Below are 11,777 nucleotides of genomic sequence, written 5' to 3'. Positions count from 1 at the left end.
GTATTGACGTTTGATCGGATTGAGATGTGCATCAAAATCGACAGGACCACAGTTCGACTCCGTATGAAATGACCAATCCAATCCAAAGCAGCAGGAGTCCAAACTATTTGTCCAATCCGATTCCAAAACGTCAGATCTAAAGCACAGCTCTACTTCAGACGAGGCAGACAAGGGCAGGTCGGGCGGAGGCTTGTTGAGATGAAGGCGTGTCGAAACGCGGCATGAACTTGGACGCGCCTGTTAAAGTGGTATGTCCGGATAGGCACATGTCCGGATGAGTCGGGACAGGGGCATTCCTTGACCGTTGTTTGTTGGGATGTCCATGATTGTAAGAGTCTGAATAAAGGTCAACTCGGTTCATAATTTTCAGCTGAAACTGGGTTGATTATTGGTTCCATAAATTTTCCAAAGACTTGCCTTGAATCCATTAGATAAATGATGATGATTGTATGGCCCAAAAGGGCACTACGAGCACTTAAGTTACAATTTCAAAGTTTATAGCTCTTTGGTTGACATGATTTGCCCACCGCTGACGTCACGTCAGCTGGCTGTCGGTTTGTTTACATCGTTTAGGACACTAGTTGCGCTGGAGTCTCTTAGGAGGGTTCCCAATTTTACCTCAACTAAACAAATGATAGTGCCCAAGAGAAAAATCGTCCAATGGAAGGAGAATCAGCTGAGTTTTGCTGATCTTTCTATATTATGCATCTTTAACCCCGACACGCCTATATGCATAATCCATTGACCATTTGCCCAGCTGTCGTTTTGACAATAAGCTGAAAAATGTAGGGGACGGTACTGTGTGGTGGTTAGTTTGAGTTCTGCTGCAGCTAGATTTTTCGACTTTTCATCAAAATGGCAAGACATTAGTATAAATATGTGTAAGATCCTTGCAACCTAGCTGCTGCAGGCTTACGCCGCGGCCTAGGCGCCCCCAGGCCCTTGCAACCAAAAGGTTAGGAAAGGTTAGGTTAGGCTAGTTTAGTTTAGTTAGGTTAAGTTGGGTTAGTGTGGTATTAACATTGGATCTACTTCTTCTATTCCCATGTGTGTGGGATTTTCACCATATATTACGATGACATCTGTTTCCCAAGCTGTTCAGGGCAAATGGTCAAGGATTATGCGCATGGGACACGTCGCACACAATCCGACGTTTTCTCGTGCATCCTTCCTACCCTGCCAAATTGAATAATCCCCATCATGGCTATCCCAGTTGGTGTTATGGCTGAGGTTTTTTTGACTGCCCTCCAGGTTCCAGAAACCCGTTCGTTATCCGTCAAGTTGCGGAAGTTTTTGAACTGGGATGTAAAAATGTGGTTTTGGCAAGTCGATGCATGTTTCTCCATTGCCGCATCACAAACCAACGAACCAAGTTCAACCATGTCCTGGTAGTTTTAGAGCCTTTCATTATTCTGCGTGTGGCTTCGTACATCAATTTTCCGTCCGATTGTGCAGAATACAATGGCCTGAAAACTGCCCCCATGCTACAGAGCCGGAGGCGGAGGAGGGACAGGACAAGGACGAGGAAGCCACAACGGCTGCCGTGTTCAGTGGACTGCGACGGGTAGATTGCCGTACTCGAGTTAGACACCTGAAACAAACGTAAGACAGTGTTTTCACATGGACGCAAACGAAACTGAATGGCCAACCGGCCAGACGGCCAGCCATCAAACCGCCAGACCATTTCCATGATGTCAATGATGTCAGGTCAATGGGTGGAAACTAGCCGAAGCTTGGCGTGGTTGCCCAACGAATGAACACAATGTCGCCTAGTCGCCGGACACGATGATGGGCTTCTCACTCACCTGGTTGGTACAAGGGTTTATGTACATGCCCCAGAGACCGCCTACGTGTCCGCTGTCAGCCGCCGCTGCTGCTGCGCCACCGCCGCCGCCCGATCAAAGGCCGAGTACGCCGTCGTAACACGCGCCCTCGGACCCGGACTGTGGATCGCAAGTCGACTTATCCACCCCCTCACTCCATGAGAGTCGCACCCACGTCCTCGGCAGCTCCCGCAGCGGTCAGGCTCAGATATCGAGGCTAGCCTCCGGTGGAACCGATCACGGCGGCCCCGGGCAGGCACGGGCAGGCACGGGCAGGCACTGAGGCCAGCAAGGAAGGAAGGAGGGAGGGATTCTTTGAGCGACAGACAGGGCCGCCTCAATCCGTGCGGGGGCACGCCAACGTTGGAAGGCAGTGAGCCAGGCGTGTCGTCGGCCAATGAGAGACGAGGTGCCATAATATTGAGAAACCCGCTCACATCCCCAGCCAATGTCCACGGATGCCGTGTTCACGGGTCCACACGTCAATGGTCAGGTGGCCAGCTTTTTCCGTGGATTACAGTTTCCAGCTTGGTCGTGGTCGTTCTTGGTTGGTCTTGGTCCGTCTCTTGCATACGCGATCACCCCCGATCGCTGACGATCCGTCCCAGTGGCGCAGACCGTGTTCCCGTCGTGGATTTCCCTTCCTTTGTATCCTCGCCCGGCCGGCAGCCTCATTGAACGCCACTCGGCCCCATTCCAGCTGACTCGCGCTGTTCCAGCCCGAATCGGGCGGATCCGGCCCGGAATCAACACCTGATCCTGCTGGTCGTAACCTGAAAACTGCCCTCCACGCAATAAGCTCACACGGCCGGGCTAGACGTTCAGGGTGTCGTCGGTCTAAAACTCGTCCTACAGTCCGTCCTACAGTGGGCTTGAAAACGCCCGACGGCACGACCTCACATGAGATGATTAGAGCCCGTTCCGTTCCAGACAAGAAGTTGAGGACATAAAATGAGAGAGAGAGAGAAGGAAAAGAGAGAGAGAGGAGGATGGAAAAATCTGTGAGGAAGGAACGCAAGGAGAGAATAAGTAGTTGGGTGTGCGTGGTTGGTTCCTGTACACGGAGAACATTCGGGAGGTGCATTCTTTTTGCTGCCAGCTCCATGACCAAGAGGCCTCCTAGCAGCTGTTCTTGTGGCCGTGGTCTTGAGTCTGGCTTGCCTCTCCGAACGTGTCATCCGTTGATGGTGTTGAAGAAAATTCATAGGATTTAGTGGCCAAGGGCCAAGGACGCCAGAACGCCAAGAGGCCATCCGTCCACTCCCAAGGTTCATCATGGCTCGGATACTGAATTACGGTAGGGGCGTGATATCCCACAAGCTATTAAATTGCCTGACTCATCATCGTCCTAGGATTGACCCTCAAAGATGAAGAAGGGCTTGGACGTGACTCCATTCAACATGTTACGCACCCATATTTTTTTGATCTTATTGCAGGTTCGATTGACTGGAAAACCCAAGAGCCTTTCCAGCTCCGTAGTTGCCGAAGAACCTCGTTCTGACTGCATGCCTTGAAGGAAAGAAGAAAAAGAAGCTCATGGATCGAGAAAAGGTTTGGGTGGCCGACCCCTTGGAGGGCTTCATCCGCGGCAACATTGTCGACCTGGGCGAAGACACCGTCACGGTTGAGCCCTGGAAACGCGGCAAGAAGCTGGTGGTGGCCCCGTTTGACCGCTTATTACCCAGCTGAAGATGATGACGCCAAAGAGGTGGACGACAATTGTGGTCCTCATGTACCTGAATGAAGCCACTCTTTTGAATAACATTAAGCGACGTTATGACAAGGACAAGATCTACACCTACGTGGCCAACATCTTGATCGCCATCAACCCTTATCAGTGATAAAGGACCTCTACGCTTCCTCGACCATCAAGATCTATCAAGGCCGCTCGTTGGGCACATTTCCCCCACATATTTGCCATCGCCGACAAGGCTTTCAGGGACATGAAAGTCCTGAAGCAATCGCAATCGATCATCGTGTCAGGTGAATCCGGGGCTGGTAAAACTGAGTCGACGAAAATACATCTTGAAGTACCTTTGTGATAATTTTGGACAGAGCGCAGGCGCCCTGGAGTCAAAGATATAAACGCCAATCCTATCCTGGAGGCGTTTGGCAACGCCAAGACCACACGCAAACAATAACAGTTCCCGATTTGGCAAGTTCATCGAAATCCATTTTGACTCTCAATGTCGTGTTGTCGGTGGTTACATCTCCCACTATTTGCTCGAGAGAGCACGGGTGACGAGTCAAGCCAGTGAGGAGAGGAACTATCATATCTTTTATCAATTGTGCGCCGGAGCTCCCGCTGATTTGTATAAAAAGCTTCACTTGCACTCTCCCGACCACTTTCACTATCTCCGACAAGGATGTACGCAATATTTTAGCGCCAAAAGTGATGAAGCTCGAATTCCAAGTGAACGCAAGTCTAAGGCTCATTTGCAACAAGGTGCCTTGTTGATCCTATTCGAAACGATGCCAAAGATTTTCTACAAGTGGATGCGGATTAAGAAAGTAGGCATGGACACCCATGTACGACAACAAGTATACTCCACCATTGCCACGGTGCTGCATCTAGGCAACATTGAGTTTGAAGATGATCCGGATGACAATCGAGGCGGGTGCAGAGTGACCGATGACTCTGAGGAATCCCTCCAAGTGGTGGCCTCTCTCATGGGTTTGGATGCGGATGAGTTGCGGCGTTCTTTGACGGCAAGGGTAATGCAAGCTGCCAAAGGAGGCTATAAAGGCACCGTTATCATGGTCCCACTGAAGGTTCATGAAGCTACCAACGCCCGAGATGCCTGGCCAAGGCCATCTATAGCAGCCTGTTCGACTTCATTGTGAAGCAAATCAATGACAGCATCCCGTTCGAGCAATCTTCCTACTAACATTGGCGTGCTCGACATAGCTGGCTTTGAGTACTTCACCGTCAACAGCTTTGAGCATTCTGCATCAACTATTGCAATGAGAAACTCCAGCAGTTTTTCAATCAGCGAATCCTCAAGGATGAGCAAGAGCTTTACGAACGAGAAGGATTGGGAGTGAAGCGGATCAGCTTTGTGGACAACCAAGATTGCATTGATCTCATCGAAGCCAAAGGCAATTGGATATTCAGTTTACTGGATGAGGAATCGAAATTGCCCAAACCCAGTCCCCAGCATTTCGCATCCGCCGTGCACGAGCACAATGGGTCCCATTTCCGCTTGGCCTTGCCCCGAAAGTCCAAGTTGCGAGAAACACCGCGAGATTCGTGACGACGATGGGTTCATTATTCGCCATTTCGCCGGAGCAGTGTGCTATCAGACCGCGCAATTCATCGAGAAAAACAATGATGCTCTGCACGCTTCTTTGGCCGCTTTAGTCCAAGAATGCCAGAATGCCTTCACCCAGAGCCTATTTGCAACGGGCGACAAGAAGAGTGCGCCCAAAGGCAAGCTGACCTTCATCTCGGTTGGGTCCAAGTTTCAGACGCAATTGGCCTCGCTCATGGAAAAGCTCGAATCCACGGGGACCAGCTTCATTCGATGCATCAAGCCCAACGTGAAGATGGTGGCTCGCACCTTTGAAGGCGGCTCGATCCTGTCTCAGCTCCAATGTGCGGGCATGACGAGTGTGCTCGAGCTCATGCAACAGGGCTACCCGTCCCGGACGCAATTTTCCGAGCTTTACTCCATGTACAAGAAGTATATGCCGCCCAAATTGGCCCGATTGGACCCTCGGCTGTTTTTGCAAGGCACTCTTCAAAGCATTGGGATTGGATGATAACGACTTCAAGTTTGGACTGACCAAGGTGTTCTTTCGCCCGGGGAAGTTCGCCGAGTTCGACCAAATGATGAAGGCCGACCCCAAGCACCTCCAAAGTCTCATCGAGAAAGTCTACCACTGGATCCTGTGCAGTCAATGGAAGAAGGCCCAATGGGGCGCCTTGTCTGTGATCAAACTGAAGAATAAGATCATTTATCGTCGGGAGGCTTTGGTGGTGATTCAAAATACGCTCGGATGCATTTGGCCAAAAAGAGACATGCCCCGAGGTTCAAAGCCATCAAGCGACTCCGCAAGCTCGTGGAACAAATCACGCAAATCGAAAAGATGAGCCAAAATCTGACCAAGGATCAAGCGGCCGTGAAGCAAAATGCCCAAGAGCTCAACAAGGAACTCCAGGCAGAGATTGGTTGGGTGCGGGCCACGTTCCCAGTCAAGACCAGCGTTCTGGATGCCCGCTACCAGCTGCTCGTGGACAAGATCTATGGTGCGATTGATTCGGCTCAGAAAAAGATCAAGGACCAGAAGATTGCCGAAGAGCAAGAAAGAATGAAGAAGCTCCAACGGGAGATGGAGGCTGAAAAACAACGGAAGGTGGACGAGGAAAAGAGACGAGTTCAAACTGAGCAGGAGAAGAAACTAAAGGCCGAGATGGAAGCTAAAAGGAAGGTGGAAGATGCCGAGATTCAGAGACGGATATCGGTGGAACAAGAAAATGCCGAGCGAGTGACAAAGAAACTTCAAGAAGAGAATCTTCGCCTCAAAGAGCAAATAGAGCAGGAGCGTCGAGATCATGAATTGGCCTTGCGTTTGGCCCAAGAGAACAACTCAATTTGGAAGATGTTCAAACCCCCCAATTGAGACGAAGTCCTTCTGTCTCGTCATCCAGTCCGACTCCTTCTCAGAAGAAGTATACCTATCGACTTGGAAATACGCAGAGCTTCGGGATACGATTAACACCTCTTGTGACATTGATCTTCTGGAAGCTTGTCGCGAAGAGTTTCACCGTCGTTTTAAAGTGTACCATTCGTGGAAAGCGAAGAACAAGACCAAATCGTCCAAGTTTGACGATAACATGCGTGTGCCGGCTTCCATCTTGGAAGAAGCAGCTAAATCTCCAGGAGCGACGGCCTTACCTTTGGCTAAACCTGTGACCAATAATGATCAACGTTTCTTTCGAATTCCATTTGTGAGGCCACCTGAAAATGGCGTGAGTAGTCCAACTGACCCCACGCAAGTGAGCCAAAGAGGTTGGTGGTATGCCCACTTTGATGGAGACTGGATTGGGCGCCAGATGGAACTGCATCCTGGCCGAGATCCCATTCTCCTGGTAGCAGGGAAAGACGATATCCGTATGTGCGAGCTGCGGTCTAGAAGAGACGGGATTGTCTCGCAAGAGAGGTGCTGAAATCCTTGAGAAGATTTTGAAAAGGAATGGTCCAAGCACGGCGGGCAGGCATATGTGCGTCCAGCAGAGAGGAGAAAACGATAGAGAGCCAGCCGTTCTTTGTTTCTCATTTGTCCAGTCATTCTTTGTTTTTATAATCTTATTTGTACCCAATAACCCGAGAAAAGCCGCCCAAGTTGAGCGATAGCTTCACACTAATAACTTGTAACATTTCTCTTTCTTCATTTCTGTTAACGATGTACTGTATATCCTGAACCAAACATGTGTGGTTTGGAACTAATAATATGCACATTATGAATTTTACGATCCCAATAACACTTGAACAATTCACGTACACGTCATGTCTGTTATGCGGTCGATGGCATTTAGCTAAGAGGCACATAATTCAAGTTAATGGTATTACGTAGAACCTAAACGACGTGCTCTCGAACTGAGGCCTCGCCAAGCAAATCCATAGGGTCCTTGGAGCCTCGGATAATTTTAATAGCGTTCAGACAAGATCATTTAGTGGAAAAAAGCAAAACGTGCCTGCTTCAACATATTTAAATCTAAAGCGGTCCCCCAAGAAATCAATTTCAGAAGTCTTAGTCGTCTAGGTTGGACCCCAAAAATTATGTTGCTTTATCTTTCAATTAATGTTTTGCTTCTTTTACAAAAATAAATAAATTCCCTGGAAAAAGCCTCTCACAGTTTCAGTATCAAAACTTCAACGTTATCTATTCGAAGTTTTTGACATTGTTCTAGTAAGTTCGAGAGCTCAAGAAAGGTTCATGATATTTTCTCTCTCTTATCTGACAGCCACAAAAAGCGAACTCCTAACCCCCATATCATTGCAGATTTAAAGCATGCAAAAATTGTTCAAACGAGTCTCTTTGCCTGTCCCTTTTAGACAAAAGAGTACGTAGTGGGAGGGAAAATATGACGTGCATGACCTTTGTTTCGTTCCAGCTTGAAATCTACAATAAAAACGGGTTGCCGGAGCTGCAGGTAATGTTTCAAAAAGACAGTACCGTTAAATCAATTTCAATCTTAGTTTTTTGGTAACTACCAACGGAATGTCTTTTATTATTTGGGCGTGGGTTGCACTTCTGCGGTACTTCTTTGTGAACTGGCTAGCATATCAAGATATATTAAAATATCAAGATTCTATTTTTTTTTCAACAGTTTAGTACAGCCGTTGTAAGCATATCGTTTAAGCGCACTCAAGTAATACTTACTGTATATTAATATGTAAAGCATTATGCAACAATTCTACTTCAGTATTTTCAACTGAATACCTCTAAGTTTCCTAAGATTAGATTGTTTTCAATGGTAACAGGAGAAAAGGACAAAGAACGCGGTGACTTGTATTCTTTGCTTTTCTTATCTGTACATGTTGCGGCGAGCATCAAGCTATCTTCTTTATCCAATTTTTGGCATGAAAAGGCTTAAACTTAAAAATACGTTTAAACAAGATTGATCAATTATGAGGGGACACAATGGTTATGTTTATAATTTCTGATTCAGTGCTTGCTCAAATGGCAAAACTTCTAGTTACGTCTTTTTTAAGCAAACAAAAGGAGCATTTTGAAAGCAGCTCAGATTTGTATATTAAATCCCTCAAAGTACATTAAAAAAGGCATATATGGGATAAAATAGGAAAACAACTAAAAGGTTATTAGCACTTATAGCTCACTCCAATAGAAAAAGAGACTTGTAGATCGAATTTAGCGAACATTTGAGGGATATAAGCTTTTGAACAAAGGACAAATACATCCCCATTTGAGTACATAATATGTGGAAGTAATATGTACAGCTATAATGTAATAAGAGGATTCCGGTGGTTTTGAATTTTTTCCTTAAACGAGATTTGCACTTGGAGATATCATACATTGGTCTCAAAGGATCATCCTTTTTGGGATTTTTGTTGACTGAGGAACTACCCATATTGAAGCCAAGTGATTGCCGTCGAAATAGATTGGATGTGGAATTCGAAGTTGATTTAATTCGTTTAATTCGCGTCACGGTCCTAACTAGTTGTCATAAAAGGGCTAGAGTTTTGAGAGAGGATAACTTTTGGCATGTAATTTTGATTGAGCTTAAAATTGAAGCACTCAATAAGGTAATCATTGTGACATAGGATACAGCTCATTTGAAAGAGAACTTAAATTAGACCCTTTGATCCTGATCCTGAAAGTCTCGGTCTTGCTCGACAAATTAGAAATATGAAGGTGTAATGAAAGAGTTTTAAAAAATTGCAGGCAGAGAAACTATAATTACTTGACACGTTGTAGTTCTACGTACATGTGAGCTATCTGAAATTGCTTTACCAATGCTTCTCTGCCATTGCCGTCAAATGCATTTTCATCGGTCACAAACTCACAGTCACAAGCGTTACGAGATAAGAAATCGCTAACCTTCATAGTCAAATTGTTTGCCTTCAATTTGTCAATCAGTCTTAATCGACCTCGATGCTCGATTGCTCTTCAAATCTTATTGTGAACGCAAGGTAAGGCTGTCGAGTTTAACCACCCAACAGATGGATTACAAAAGTAGTGTTTTTACAGCTTTAGCTAACTCACGTTATGAGAACCTAAGAGGGTTTTTCGTTACGTAGCTCAATTTCTGTTGAACATTATTGTTCTGATTTAATCCAACGCTTACTTATTACGACCTACGACCGATTGCGTTGGATAAGGCATAACATTTTGGCTAACATTTTGATTTTGGTTTGAGATCGATTGAACTTAGTTTTTCATAATACGGTATATCTTGAGCAGAAAACGTGCCCATTTCTTCACTGAACCTGGCAATTAATTCAGAATTTTTTAGTGCTGGAGATTCTGTGAGCTGAATCAAACCTGATTTCTCATGTGAACAATGGGGTTGCACCGTTGAATTTGAAGGCATACTTTATAAAATAAAGCCTAATTCATAAAACGAACATCATTCTCAACCATACTTTCGGGCTATCTCATTCAAGTCACTAATACTGGGATTATTGATATTCATTCAATGCTTAATGAGAAAATCAAAATTCCCAGGTTCTTTCCAATGAATGAGGCTCGTATTGCGTGCGAGGTTATTTCAATCACAACTTTTCTTTTGACATTTACAATGATGCCTTTCAAAATATTAAAAGAAATTTATATATCAAAACATTGTCTGTGTATAGAAATTAGCCCTGACAAAGCCTAATCTTAAATAAGACAACAAATCATCAATAAAATCTAAATTCAAATTTCGTCAAGGTAAATTTGTTGCGTGGGGTAGTACTAGGCATGAGCAAATAGGGATTTTCTTCGTTAATTTTGTCTACATTATATACAACTTTTGGATCATTTGTCAATTCCTATTGTGGAAGCCACACTTTAAAGTGTCAAGCCAGTACGTAAAGGCAAGTTGGTCTTGGATTTGGAATGACATTAAGATCAACAAAATACATTCAGACCGGAATGAAAATTCCTAGTGCATCCTACATATACCAGATAAATTGGGCTCGGGCTTTTCAACCTGCTGAAGAGTAACTGAGCAAATTAAACACACCGCTTATATGGGGGGGGGGTGAAATGTCAAATATTTCAATTTTCAATAAGAATGTAAATAAAATCCTTTGAAGAGAAACAAGTTCTACTTTTCTATTGACATAAAAACATATGGCCACTGGCACCCACTGAGACATAAGGACCAAACTACTTCCCAAAAAGTCTGAAAGCATTTTTATAATTTGTAACAGGTCATAAATATTTCATCATGACATTTAAAACTACGAGGGCGAATCAAGTATAGATGAGGCTTTAACTTTAGAATGAACAAATATTTTCGAATATGGACCTCGGGTGATTAATCTTTGACTCTTTTCCATCAAGTTTATTTATACAATCAAATCAAAACAATACGTCAACAACCTTCTTTATACCGTTAAAGTCGACATCATTCGCCAACCCCTATGTATTTTTTCAAGTTCCTGATTTCTGAGCATTAAGTCACCAAAGGAACCTGTGCCCTCAAGGGGGAGAAATTATATCTTGATGCACATCAAAAATTATTTCATGAAGATCGTGAAACTACTGAAGACAAACACAGATATCATGGGCACTGGACGAGGATGACCAAAGGACCAAGGTACATATCATTGTACGGTTTCAACATGTCTTTCAAATCGATGTAGGCCTCTCCAACGACAGACAGAGTGCCTCGTTATAAGGTTATAGGCGTAGTCTCATCTATACTTGATTTGCCCTCCGAACATGTGACTGATAAGATTTGAAACAGCGTTAACCTAGGGCTTTTAGCAGAACTACTAGAGAGCCCTACTTTAACCGTCAACCAATTGGTCTTCCACTTTATATAGGCACCAAATTCCTTTAGGTGGGGCATTATATTATGTACACAATTGATTTTTTTTATTTAGCAATGATGTAGTTTGAAATGATCTCTAAACAGAAATGACCTTGGTCTAGTGGTGGCAACTCTTTAATCATTGACTTTAGTCCAGTACCGTTTTTGCCGTTTATCTTGCTCCGTTGATCGCATTGCTACACACGGTGGTTATATTTCTGGTTAAGTGTTTGCTCAAATGCCAAGACATCTAGATATTTTTTTTCTTTGTCAAAGAGACAAAAGGAAACAACTTTTGTGAAATACACATGTTAAAAGTAGCTCATAAAGTATGTTAAATCACTTAAAGTGCATTAAAATGCACCATTGTCAAAAACGTAGTCAATCAGTATTAAACATACTCCTAGTTATGTATTGACGTAAAATTTCAAACCTTCTATTCCGCAGATGCCTAGATATTACAA

The 11,777-nt window shown here is 44.6% G+C and overlaps 1 pseudogene; it reads left to right on the top strand.

Annotated features, from left to right (window-relative positions):
* Nucleotides 1-2,814: 2,814 nt before the first annotated feature.
* On the top strand, nucleotides 2,815-7,182 carry LOC131883049 (unconventional myosin-VI-like; annotated as a pseudogene).
* Nucleotides 7,183-11,777: the final 4,595 nt, after the last annotated feature.

The sequence above is a fragment of the Tigriopus californicus genome, chromosome 7, assembly GCF_007210705.1.
Source record: "Tigriopus californicus strain San Diego chromosome 7, Tcal_SD_v2.1, whole genome shotgun sequence".
Lineage (NCBI taxonomy): Eukaryota > Metazoa > Arthropoda > Copepoda > Harpacticoida > Harpacticidae > Tigriopus > Tigriopus californicus.
This window is presented reverse-complemented; position numbering and strand designations above follow the sequence as displayed.